The 12,737-nt window shown below is 34.6% G+C and overlaps 1 protein-coding gene across 2 annotated transcripts in view; it reads left to right on the plus strand.

Annotated features, from left to right (window-relative positions):
- The first annotated feature begins 1,816 nt into the window (after positions 1-1,816).
- The window catches only part of CDH9 (cadherin 9, type 2 (T1-cadherin)), a 94,842-nt gene continuing 83,921 nt past the window's right edge, over positions 1,817-12,737 (plus strand). For both annotated transcript variants that reach the window (XM_005874479.2, XM_005874480.2), the window contains exon 1: positions 1,817-2,384. The gene's annotated coding sequence lies outside the window, so the exon portion shown is untranslated. The remainder of the gene's footprint in view (positions 2,385-12,737) is intronic.

The raw sequence follows: 12,737 nt of genomic DNA on the forward strand, positions 1-12,737 counted from the left end.
GCTGTGATCTGAATGTTTGTGTTTTCCCATAATTCAGATGTTGAAATCCCAAAGCCCAAGGTGATAAGGTGATGCTGTTAAGGTAGGGCCTTTGGGCCATGATTATGTCATGAAGGGGAAGCCTATTTAGTTTTATTGAGTCAGCTCATGGCTAATCCACCTTGAGGTAAAGAATGGAGAAGATATGTTAAGGTTGTCCAAAAAAAAAATCATGTTGTGTGTTTTTTTCTCCTCCTCTGGTAGGGCATGACCATGAGCTTAGAGTTGAAGTGGAGAGGAAGAAATGATCATTGGAAATCGAAATAACAAGGCAAGAAGGAATCAATGCATTGTGTGGATCGCCTCAGGGGTTGCTGAATTTACTAAGGTCTTTAAATGATTTAAACAACGAGACTTAGGCACGATGAAATCTATGGCAAGCATGGATACAGGTGAGAGGAAAAATGGCCCAGCAAAGATCATTTATCCCAACTCCAGGTCCTGTAGTACATGGGCTATAGGACTAATATCCTCTCTCAGGTGAGAAATACGAAATAGAAAATAATTTTTATATGACAGCCAGCTTTGAGTTAGATCAGGGAATTGAAGGGAATGTTCAAAGACAAGACCAAGGACACAAAGAATTTTCTGAAGTTAAGCAGATTCACCATCAGGCCTAATTGGTCTGAGGGGATTCTGATGAGATTTGGGGCTATCTCAAGCTACAGTGATAAAAATCACGGTGATGACAGATGATTGGAGAACCTTCAACTCCAGAGGGGGTTTGATGTAAGTAGGGATATGAGCAATGATGGTTTGTTAGGGAAAAGGAGGAAACAATTTATAATGTCCCGCTCCATTCTTGAGTATAGCTTAACCTTGAGGTTGTAGGAACAAATCTATGGTGTCGAGGTCTGATAGAGTATATTCATAATAGTGGCACCTGAAAGTTGTTGTGCAAAGCATTTCAGTGTTTTGTTTTGTTTTTATTTGATTTTTAATCCTTGCCTGAGGATTTGCTTTACAAAGTGTTGGCAGTGCCACCTTATATTTGAGGATATGTAAAACTGTCTTTTCGTCATATTTGTTTTCCTTTTTAAGAAATAAATTTCCATGATGCACATGTCTTAGATATGCAGCTCTATTATCTACACTTCATGGCTAAGCTACACCTCCACTGGAGAGAGAGAAAAATGTGGTGATTTTGTTTTTATTTCCTTTTTTTCAGTTTTCCTTTGAAGCATCAAGTAGGATATTGATATTGTTTGGCATTTAAGCTATTTACTTACTGTGGCTTAACAAGTCATTATAAAGTGAGCCATATTCCCACTGTACATTTTGTACAACTATTACTAGAATTTCTTTTCAGAAAGATTTATCTGCTGATCAATACCCTTCTATTGTGCCATTTCCAGGAGTGCTAAAGGGACTTCTCTTCTGACACAGGATTTGACTCAGCTATGGTTTACCCTTCCTAGTAGCTGTGCAATGTGCAACAGTGAATCTAACAGGTGGGCCATCTACTTCTTGTGATGTGGCTATGGTCACCATTAGTTCTGGACATTTCCAGAGAAGGTGAAAATCCCTTAACTGTATTATCAAGTAAAAAGCAAAATGTTGTAGACACTTGAAATTATGCTAGATATCATTCTCGTTACTGAAAAAGAACATGTTAAAGCATTGATACTAGATGCTTCTAAATTACTGTGCTGGAAATTTATGCTAGTTTATAAACTCAGAGAGACAGATAAAAATTCATTAGCAATGACAAATATAATTTGGATTTTTTTCTCTTCCTTTTCTTAAACTTGGAATTGTGATATTGAACTGAAAGAAGGGGTGGAGAATTCTGCAGGGAAGACACACAAAGTCCCCTTTGAGCCACCGCTCTCTGCATGGGATGTATATTTTCTTCAGATGATTTACAGGTTAGACACGCTGTGACCTTTCCCTCCCACCTGCAAACAGATTAAAGAAGCTGATTAACCAAGACTAAAAACCCTGGGTGATGTTCTCTTATGGGGATCTTTGACAAAGCTCTCTTCTCCCAGCCCTCCCTCCCACTCCATTCGCTTGCAAATCGCTGTGCCTACAGAGGTCTTTACTGCCCCAGTCCCAAACCTGGAGCCCTGCAGCGCCATCAGCGGCAATATCTTCCTATGTGAGGGACTGTCTGTTATTAATCAGAAACGCTGAATGAAAACCAATCAGATAGAGAGTTCCTTTGGCTTCAGCTTCCTGCCTGTCTGAGTGAGAAGTAATGCTCCAAGAGGGAGGCACACTGAGATGCATGAAGATTCAGCTGTGAAGATACTATAAAAAGAGGAGGAATGAGACAGAAGCCACAACGCTGCCGGAATCGTCAGTGCTGAGCAAGGCTAAACTCAGTTCCATTGCTTACAACAGTAAGTGTTATTTTCTTAGGTTGCGAATATGAGCTATTCAATTTTTTTTTTCCTAATAATGAAGTAGTGCAAATATTGCTTTTTCTCCTAGTAGGTGTCTCTCTCTCTCTCTCTCTCTCTCTCTCTCTCTCTCAACATTTGGAAGCAGGTAAGAATACATAATTTTATAGTATTTGAATAAGGTATTATTAAAATGCTCAGTGAAATAACTTGCAAACATTTGCTTCTTATTTTACTTTTACAAAACTGATACCTAACCAAGCTCTTTCTATAGTGCTCAAATTTTGCATATGAAGCATTATTATAAAAATAAAGCCAAACTTTATATTATGCTGGTTGATTTCAGTAGCTTTGAATTACTCACACATTGGTGTGTATATGTTTATTGCTATTACTAAATTAATTTGAAATGGACCCTTGGTTTTCTCATAACTGTTGCTTATTTAATTTGAGTCAAAACTAAAAAAAAATAAATGCACCTTTTTCATAATTTAAGAAGACATGATTTCTTTATTTTTTTAATGTTAAAGTGAAGTGATATATGAGTAACATATATAGATGGAAACAGGATGCCAGGGTTAATGTGATCACTTTACCTGATATAGGTTTCTTCAACTATCTGTGGTTCTCACTCAGGTCAGCATTCTAAAATGTGCATGTTGGTTGGCTATATAATTGCTCTCCATTACCAGTAAGTAGGCAAATATATCTTAATGTAATAAAGACTGTATGAAAACCACAGGAGGGAAAGAGTTGCAAAAGCAAAATTGGCATGTTTTATTTTAAGTGACATGGAAAATGCATTGATTTGAGGGAGCATTGGTGGTTTTTTTTTTTGCATAATCAATATAGCCATTCACATCTATTAAATTTTCAAGCACATTAATCTCAAAAGGTATGACAAATTTTAATTGTAAGGTTATCAACATTTTATAATGTTTCCATTTAGATATTGCTAAGAGTGTATGCTCTTAGAATCTACTTTAAATAACAAGGGTGCATTAGACAAAAAGTGAGCACCTGTAGTAGATAAGTTCACATTTATTTTTATGATCAATTTTTGATGAGAATGTAATGGACTATAGATTTGAGGAGAAGTTGGAGGTCTTTTTGGATGTTTGTTGTCATTTAATATTTTGTCATATAGATCTGTAAGATTTATAAAGATTTCTACAAGGTTTTTGAAATCTATGTACTGTGAAAAAAGAAGTGATGCTGTGACAACAAAAAGTGGTAACTTTTGCATGAAAGTTACTTTTTATATTATAAATTAGAAGAGCTATCAATTTTCAACCATAGTTGACTAAGAATTAATGTGATCATTCAATGTTCTTAACTTGGAAAAAAGAGTGATTTAAACACCTCCTGCATTCAATAGAGAATAAATCCTATTTTAAGATTCAGAGACTGCTTCATTGCCTAGGCAATGCTATGTTAAGTGCAGAATACATTTGAGTAACTACAAAACTGGTTAACCCAGGTTTGGATGGTAGATTTTTTTAAAAGATAAAGAAGATGAAAGAACATGCTTTCTAGCACACAGAAGCAAAGAACTTGGGCATAACATGAACAGCTTGCACTTGTGATCTTGTCGTAGAATATATTATGGTTTTTAACTCAAATTTTCTCAAATTTGTAAAATACAATTGCAGGCATTTAGATATATGCCAAGATGTTAAAAATACTGTAAACTCTATGTTTGTTTTGAAAAATGAGAAAATGTAAGATAAAGTGCCTGGTGTGAGGAAATCTAATTCTGGGAATAATGAATAGAAAAATGCTGTAGAGGGAGCAGATAGGTAGTATCAATTTAAAAGTAATTCACTAACTTTGAGTAAGATTTGGTCAGACTAATAAAGCAAGTCATATAATAATTTCTAGAATGGAAAAGCATAATGTTTCCTTTTATTATGCTATTTGATATTTTAAGAAAATTTTGAAATGGTTGACATAATTATACCACCATCATTGTATTCATTGCATAATTGAAATAAAAATGCCTATGTAACAATATCACAATATCAAAGTTGGCTTTGAAATTAGAGTTTTAAATGTTGTGTTGCTCAACTTGATAAATTGTGTGTTGGAGCAGAAGCTCTTCTGAGTGTGACCTTGCATGGAGATTTTATTTGGTGTATTCCTGTGACCCCAGTAAATGCAAAGTTTCGCCAAAGCACTTTCTCTTCTATGGCACATTCACCTAAAGGATTGGAAAAATTAATTGGAGATTTTTTTCTTCTGGCTCACCTCTCTTTAGACATCAGTAGTGATTTGAGGCAGATATACATTCCCTACAACATTTGCACTATGAGTAGCTGCAGTTAATCAGAGTGCTTTGAAAAATTACATAACAAAATATGTGAGCATTATGGTAATATGTTGTACAGAAGAAACTATAAATTAAGGTAAAAGTTAACTTAATGAAAAACGTGAGTGTGTAATAAATAAACATTGGCTGTAATGTGTTCTCTATGAAAGGGAACAGTCTAGATGGATTATTATTTGGTATTAATATAGATGCTTCAGTGAAATGGATCTTTAGTTTGCTATACATTAGACTAATTTTGTTCCATCAAATGAATATTTAAATGTAAAAAATAAATCTAACATTGGAAAAAAAAAGTGTGATAGTTTAAAAAAATGCCCAATGTGATACTTTAAATATTTATACTTCTGACTACTTTATTGGATAATTTACCTCTTAAATTATCTACTTTAATAATATTAAGTTTTCTTAAGGAAGAAGAAAGTATGCTAAGACCAAAAGGACATTGGTTTTAATTAGCTTTGTTTCTTTTTACCTGTCCCTCATTTATAAATATGACCTGTTGTATGTAGAACATAAGACATGTTTCCTGAGATAGAACATTTTTCTTTGTATTTTGCATAATTGTTTCTTTAAAAAAGCCTTGTGTCTTAAAACATATACCCTCCTAAATAATCATGACATTATGCTATTTAGATTTTTACATAAAATTCTAGAACTTTAGAAAAAGGATGTTAACCTCCAACTCTGATGTGTCCCAAGAAAACTAAGGATTAAAAAATCAGGTAACATATCCAAAGCTGTCAAATTGTATATGAAAAATTAAATACACACACACACACACACACACACACACACACACACACACACAGTGATTAGCTGAAAGCAGTGCTTCCTGGATTGTTTTAAACATCTTGAAAAAGTTTTTCTGTGTGTGTGTGTGTGTGTGTGTGTTGTGTGTGTGTTTAGTCACTTTAAATTCCTCTGCCGGGAACAACCACCATCCTCATCATTAAAATACAGTAAGGGATGCGCAGTGAGGAGACCGTCTTTGTAGCACTTTTATACATTTCCATAGCAGCCCTAATAAGTTAATGCACTTGTCCCTAAATTTAGCACTAGTAAGAGATCTTATAGCCACATTAAGAATGCAAAGTGCCTGAATAAAAGCATGATCTCTGGAGCCTAAGCAAGACATTTTACATTAGCACCAGCAAGAAACACCTCCCAAACGCTAAAGTCATGATAATGGATCTGCCAATGAAGAGAAAATGGAAACCTCGTGAGGTGTTATTGTTGTTCTGGAGGTGGTGTGGTGTGTATGTGTGCATATGTGTGTGCACGTGTGTGTGGTGTGTGTGTGTGTGTTTGTGTGTGTGATACTTATTTACTTTTATGAGAGAAGGTAGTAAAGAGAAGACCTGAATATTTTCTTAAGGTGGTCTTCAAGATTTTTCTTTTTCATTTTTTCTATTCAATTACTTTGCCAAATTATAAATCAATTGCAGGAATAATGAGTGCTTTCATATTCTGTATTTCTCCTCATGAGCAAGATAATCTTGGACTTCCTAATTAATCAATGAAACACCAGAGAATATGATTGTTTTATAAGTATGAATTAAAAAACCTGCAGCTCATATTACTTTTTCAAATTGGCTCTACAATTATGACGAGCATGCATGACTTCATTATAGTTTTTCAAACCAAATTTATTCAACTTAATATGGAAAAATCAGTGGCTAGTAATTATTTGGTTTTTATTTTAAAGATGAACATGTTTCTAAATGTAGGAAATAGATATACCTCACAAATTTTATATTGGAATATGCTAAACTCACTAAGTTTAATGTAACATAATAGAGTATTCAATGCATAATGGACTTTTTTCTCATATTTACTAAAGAAGGATCTTAGGAAAGTCAATAAAACAAGAAATGATATTTGCAGGAAGTCAGTATAACACGGGAGACAACAACACATATAACAATGTGTAGTGTAAGCATATAAACGTCAGTAATTCACCTACAGGGACATCTATAAACACAGTTTAGTCTTGGGTGCAATGAAGAAGGATCTCCATGTAAAATATGCTCTACTTCTGTAAAATATTCTCTATTCATATAAAATATGCTCTATAAAACTGAGACATCAATTCTAAAAGTTTCAAAGGGAGTTAGTTTTTCCTCAGACGATCATCCATTTTTTTCCCTACAAAGCAGGGTTACTATAATTTACTGTAATAGACAGAAGTATTATTTTTCAACATTCATATATATGTGCTATAAATACTTCACAAAGCAAAGACTATATCAGAAATTTAAGAAATTAAAATATATTTTATATTTAATGGTAATTAAGTTGAAACATCCAAGAAAACTTGCAGGGCAAATTCACATCTATCTACCTATTTATAATTTAATATCTTTTAAAATTTTTATTTGATTTTAAAAAGAGAGAGAGGAAGAGGGAGAGAGAGGGAGAAACATTGGTTTTCGCTGTTCCACTTATTTATGCATTCATTAGTTGATTCTTGTATGTGCCCTGACCGGGGATTGAACCTGAACCTTGGTGTATCAGGATGATGCTCTTACCAACCGAACTACTCGGCCAGGGCTTATAATTTAATATCTTTATCTATATATCTGCAACCATATCTGTGTTTTCATTTAAATTTATGTGTATCTGTGTCAGTAAGTAATTATGTACATGTGTTCACCCTAAATAGATATGGAAAATGAAAAGGAATAATGCAATAAATTTTTATTTTGATGGTTAAATCAATTATAGACTTTAAATTGTTACAATGGTGAAACATTAGACACTACAAGGCTCTTTTGTCAAGCAATCATAGATGTGATATCATGAACAAATAATGACATAACAATTATAACTTATTTTAATTTAGTAAAAGTTAAACTCAGTTACAGTTCAAGTGTTATGGTTGCTTTGGATATTTTTTTGATTAGGGAGAATTAGACTTTCATATTTTAAAACGGTAACTGGAAGTAATCCTTCATTCAATGTTCACAACTCTTGAAGACGTAATGAAAATATAATCTCTTTACCCACTCTTAGCGTGGATGGAAAAGTGCTATTTTAAGTAGGAATAACAATGCTATCTTAAACAATATTAGGTAGAAATTCGATCATTAATATCAGAACATAAAATCATTATTTTTCTTTGTTATGTATAATGCAAAGGAAGAACATTATGTGGTGAAATTTAAATTATTTATTTGGTCATTTCCTCTCACTGAGGGTCAGGTCAATAGACATTTTATATTTGTTATATTACCGGGTAAGTTAACTATTTGCTAAATTGGAAATTTGCTTTATTATAAAAAACATGATATTAAAATTAAATAATATTGCCTTATATCTAATAACATATGCACAATAATTAATAAAACTGTCAAGGATAATATATTTGTAATACTGTCACTTCTTCCACATTAATGTTATAACTTATTAGGACATTATAAATCAACTATGCATGTACTGAGCAGGGATTGGAATAAATTTAACTATTAGAAGAGAGATAATAATTTTCCTTCTTGCCCAAATCTTGCCTGTTTATCTAGATGATGTGACATTGTATATGTATACTTTAAAATCAGTTATGTTTTTAATATACAAACATTAAATAATACTCAGATTAGTATTTTTGACAATACTTACTCTTCAAGGACTAATTGATGCACTATTATCATAACACATATGATTATGCATGAAATGTATATTTGTCTGTTTTTTATGTTTAACTTGAAATTGAGACCCCTGATACAATCATTAACAATGAAGAATGTTGTTATTATACCTGCAATAAACATATTTTTCCTTTATAATTAAAATTAACTTTGGTCAGTTAAAAATATGGGGTTTTATTAAAATATAAATTGTGAATGTCAATAATAAGCTTATATTTTAAATATTGTAGGGTTATTTTTAGTACATTAAAATTAGCATTTTTATCAGTGCTGTCTTTATAAATGTATCTCCTTATATATAAACAATAGATATTTAAATATGTATGATGTATATCAAGCTCATGACTTTGGGCTTGACACCTTGTGTTAAATTTTTTGTTTTCTGTAGCTAAATATGGATGATTATTTTATTTATATAAGAAAATAGTTCCAACTTTGGACATTTTTTATAGAAAAGTAATAGAATAATTGTTCTGATAGAAATTTAAATCATACATATATATATCAGGAAAGTACTTGAATTTGTAATTACGTATACCCAATGACGAATATTGAAACTGATGGAGACAAAATGATAGAATGGAGACAAGAAAGTGGTGGGATTGCATCACAGACCCAGTAGCAGTCTCACAAGAATTTGAGTTTAATAATGATGTCATCAAGGATATCTGACCTCCTACCTCCCCAGACCTAAGCTGCTGTGGCTTGCTGCTTGTCAAATGAAGCACTACCTTTGGGATCACCACAACCCTTTATTTAACATGGGCATGAAGAGCCCTCTTCATTACACCCAAGGCTAAACTGCGTTTATAAAAGTCTGACATTGAAATTGAGCTTTAAACATATTCAGGGAGAAACAAAATGTTATTTTAGAATAAAAATGTCACATGTATATGTCTTGCACTATATTTCAATGACCATATTTACAAATTGTACTCTTCTAAAATTATAAGAAAATGTAAATAAACAATCCATATGGAAAGAGTGTGAAGAAATTCAGCCCCAGAATGAAAATTGTATCCAAATTATGGGTTTGGACAAAAATATCCCTAACTATTATAAATCATATCATATTCTATAAAACATGGATTTGAAAACAGATTTTAGAAAAGAACTATTTGATCATTATAAAATTCTATACATATTCAATATAGTGTTGCTTTTTTTAAAAAAATTCACCCAAGTATATTTTTCCATTGATTTTTAGAGAGAGTGGAAGAGAGAGGCAAAGACAAAGAGAAATATCAATGTAAGAGAAACACATCATTTGGTTGCCTCCTGCATGCAACCTGACCAGGCCCGGTGTGGGAAGGATTCTGCAACTGAGGTACGTTCCCTTGACCAGAATCAAACCCAGGACCCTTCGGTCCGCAGGCCGATGCTCTACCCACTGAGCCAAACCAGCTAGGGCTATAGTGGCTTTCTATAAATGAGAGATGTTTTATAAACTATCAGTGATATATATTCATTGTTAAAGTTAACACTTTAGATAATTTTTCCAAATATAATCATTTGATGATTATATTCTTTATATTCCCAGTATTTTAACTTGTGTCAAGGATTGTGATGATTTATTCATCTCACTGCTTTTAACTTCCTATGCTTCCCTACTTTCATTGCAGCTTGAGTCTTGCTTCTACATCTGTTTCCATATTGCTTGGCTTCTTTCCCCTTATCATCCTCCCCCACCGCCCCCACTTCAAAGACAGAATAGATTGAACTCTGAGTGAGTATTCTTCTTAACTGGGCTTGCATTTTGTGGACATGATTCAGTGAACTGTCTCAGCAAACTAGCTTTTCCAACATGAGAAACTCCTTAGATATGGAGCTAATAAAAATTGGTCACTATATTCATAGATGATTTTAGAGACTCGGCCCCACCCCTCTCTACTTTTACTGTCTAATTGACTGGAAATGAGCCTTCTAGGGCGTTGAGCATTACCAAGGTCACAATTCATTAAGAAGAGATGGGTCGAACAAGGAGACACCCTGCTACTCACAGAAATCTGACTGTAAGTTCAGGAATGCAGTGCTGAGTATTCACAGCTGCACGAGGATTTCAGAGAATCATTAAAAAGCAAACAAACTGGGGCTTGGATAGCTAAGGCTATCCTTGTATAATTAATATCCATTAGGTGTGTGTGTGAAGAGACAAATTGGTAAAGGGTATTGATACTGACTGCTGGACCTCAGGAGTCCCCAGATTGTCACATGCGAACTGTTCCCATTAAGAAGCTGATTTTGTGTTCCGTTTCCAGGGAGTAGAAATGACAGTCCAACTTACAGTGTGCGGGTGTAAGCAGAAACAACGCTTCTCATAACATCAGTACCACAATGTAGTGTCGTAAATGTGTGAGAGGTATGGTCACAATCCTATATGCACCCTTCATACCATTTTTATTTTTTAAATTCACAACATCAGTACCACAATGTAGTGTCCTAAATGTGTGCAGGCTGGGTGAGAGGTATGGTTACAACCCCATATGCACCCTTCATACCATTTTTATTTTTTAAATTCACAATCAGGAAAAAAAAAGATCTTCAGATTATTTGTAATAATGAATTAATGAATTCACTGGCTAATTATTTTATTTTTTTCACTTTTGAATTTACTTGTTATTAAATCCCTGCTATGTCTTAGGCGAGCTGGGAGACCTTCACATGGAAACCACAACTTCCGAACAACTTCAGTTCTTAGAGACTCCCTTCTTGTCATAAGTGACAAAATGTACCTGCTTGTAACCTCTTTTTATTTAGTCTTAGTTTTCCCCATACATCTTGCAACTAATCTGTATTCTACCCCTACCAAAGAGCATTAAACTCATGCAAAAAAAATAAAATAAATTTTTGTCTGGCCTATACTTTCTCTTCAGTAGATACATTCCTCGTTACTTCACCTTAAAAATAAGTAACATTTTACAGACTACCTTGCCACTCTGGTCACTCTGTGTAAAATTAACTCTTGTTTGATAATGTCCCTAAAAATGAAAGCCATTATCCCAATTCCAAATAGGGAGCACAGACAGATAGGACTATACCTCCCTTTTAAAATCTACTTTTGAAATTAATTCAAGACAATTTTTCAATCCTCCTCACTACTGCCAAAGACATTCAAAGAAAAACATGTATGATTTATAATTATCTATTTTTTTTCTTTTTTGCTCAATCCCTCCACCCCTCCAACACCACTGCCCCACCGAAGTTCTCTGTCTGCTTTCTATCTATGAGTTTGTCTTTATTTTCTTGTTAGTTCAGTTTGTTCATTAAATTCCACATATGAGTGAAATCATTTGGTACTTTTCTTTCTCTGAGTTTATTTCACTTAGAATCCATATAAGATAAACTGTTACCAAATTCTGAGAACTATAACCCTTGTCACATCTTACATTAGTCTTTTACTCTAGCCCTTAGGCCACTCTTCTTCTAAGAATCCTAATATCTCTCTTCTGTACTAATATAATAACATTGTAATTGCTCTCCTCGCCAACAATTTAACTACTGATGGACTTCACAAAATATAATTTTATAAATTAAAAATATGTTCAGGCCCAGCTGGTGTGGCTCAGTGTTTGAGCATGGACCTATGAACCAGAAGGTCACAGTTCCATTACAGATCAGGGCACATGGCAGGGTTGCATGCTCAATCCCCAGTAGGGGGCATGCAGGAGGCAGCCAATAAATGATTCTCTCCCATCATTGATGTTTCTATCTCCCTCTCCCTTCTTCTCTGAAATCAATAAAAATAAATTCTAAAAAAATGTTCAAATAACCACCTCTTCTCTCACCCTCAATCCACACCCCATCAAATCCAGAAATAAGTCAGTACTCTCCAGCCTTGAATCTGAGACTTCGGCAATTGGTTTTATCATTATTTTTTTTCTGCGAAATTATGAGTGTCAAAAATATGGCCACAGCCTTAAGGAGCCTAAAGAATAGGCTTTTAAAGAGTTAAAACTACTTTGAAATCTTACAAAAATGTTGTGCTTATAATTTAACAAGAGGCCCGGTGCATGAAATTCATGCACGGGAGGGGGGTCCCCTCAGCCCAGCCTGCACCCTCTCCAATCCAGGACCCCTTGGGGATGTCCAACTGCCGGTTTAGGCCTGATCCTTGGGACATCCCTCTCATAATCTGGGACCACTGGCTCCTAACTGCTCACCTGCCTGCCTGATCGCCTATAACTGGCCCCCCCCCGCTGGTCTGGTCACCCCCAAGTGCCCCCTGGCTAGCATAGTCACCCCCAACTGCCCCCACCCTGCCGGCCTGGTTGCCCCTAACTGCTCCCCCACCAGCCTGGCTGCCCCTTACTGCCCCCCTATGCTGGCCTGGTCACCCCTCACTCCCCCACTGCCCCCCCCCCCCCCCCCCCCCCCCCCGCC

This window comes from Myotis brandtii, unplaced genomic scaffold (assembly GCF_000412655.1).
Source record: "Myotis brandtii unplaced genomic scaffold, ASM41265v1 scaffold440, whole genome shotgun sequence".
Classification (NCBI taxonomy): Eukaryota; Metazoa; Chordata; class Mammalia; order Chiroptera; family Vespertilionidae; genus Myotis; species Myotis brandtii.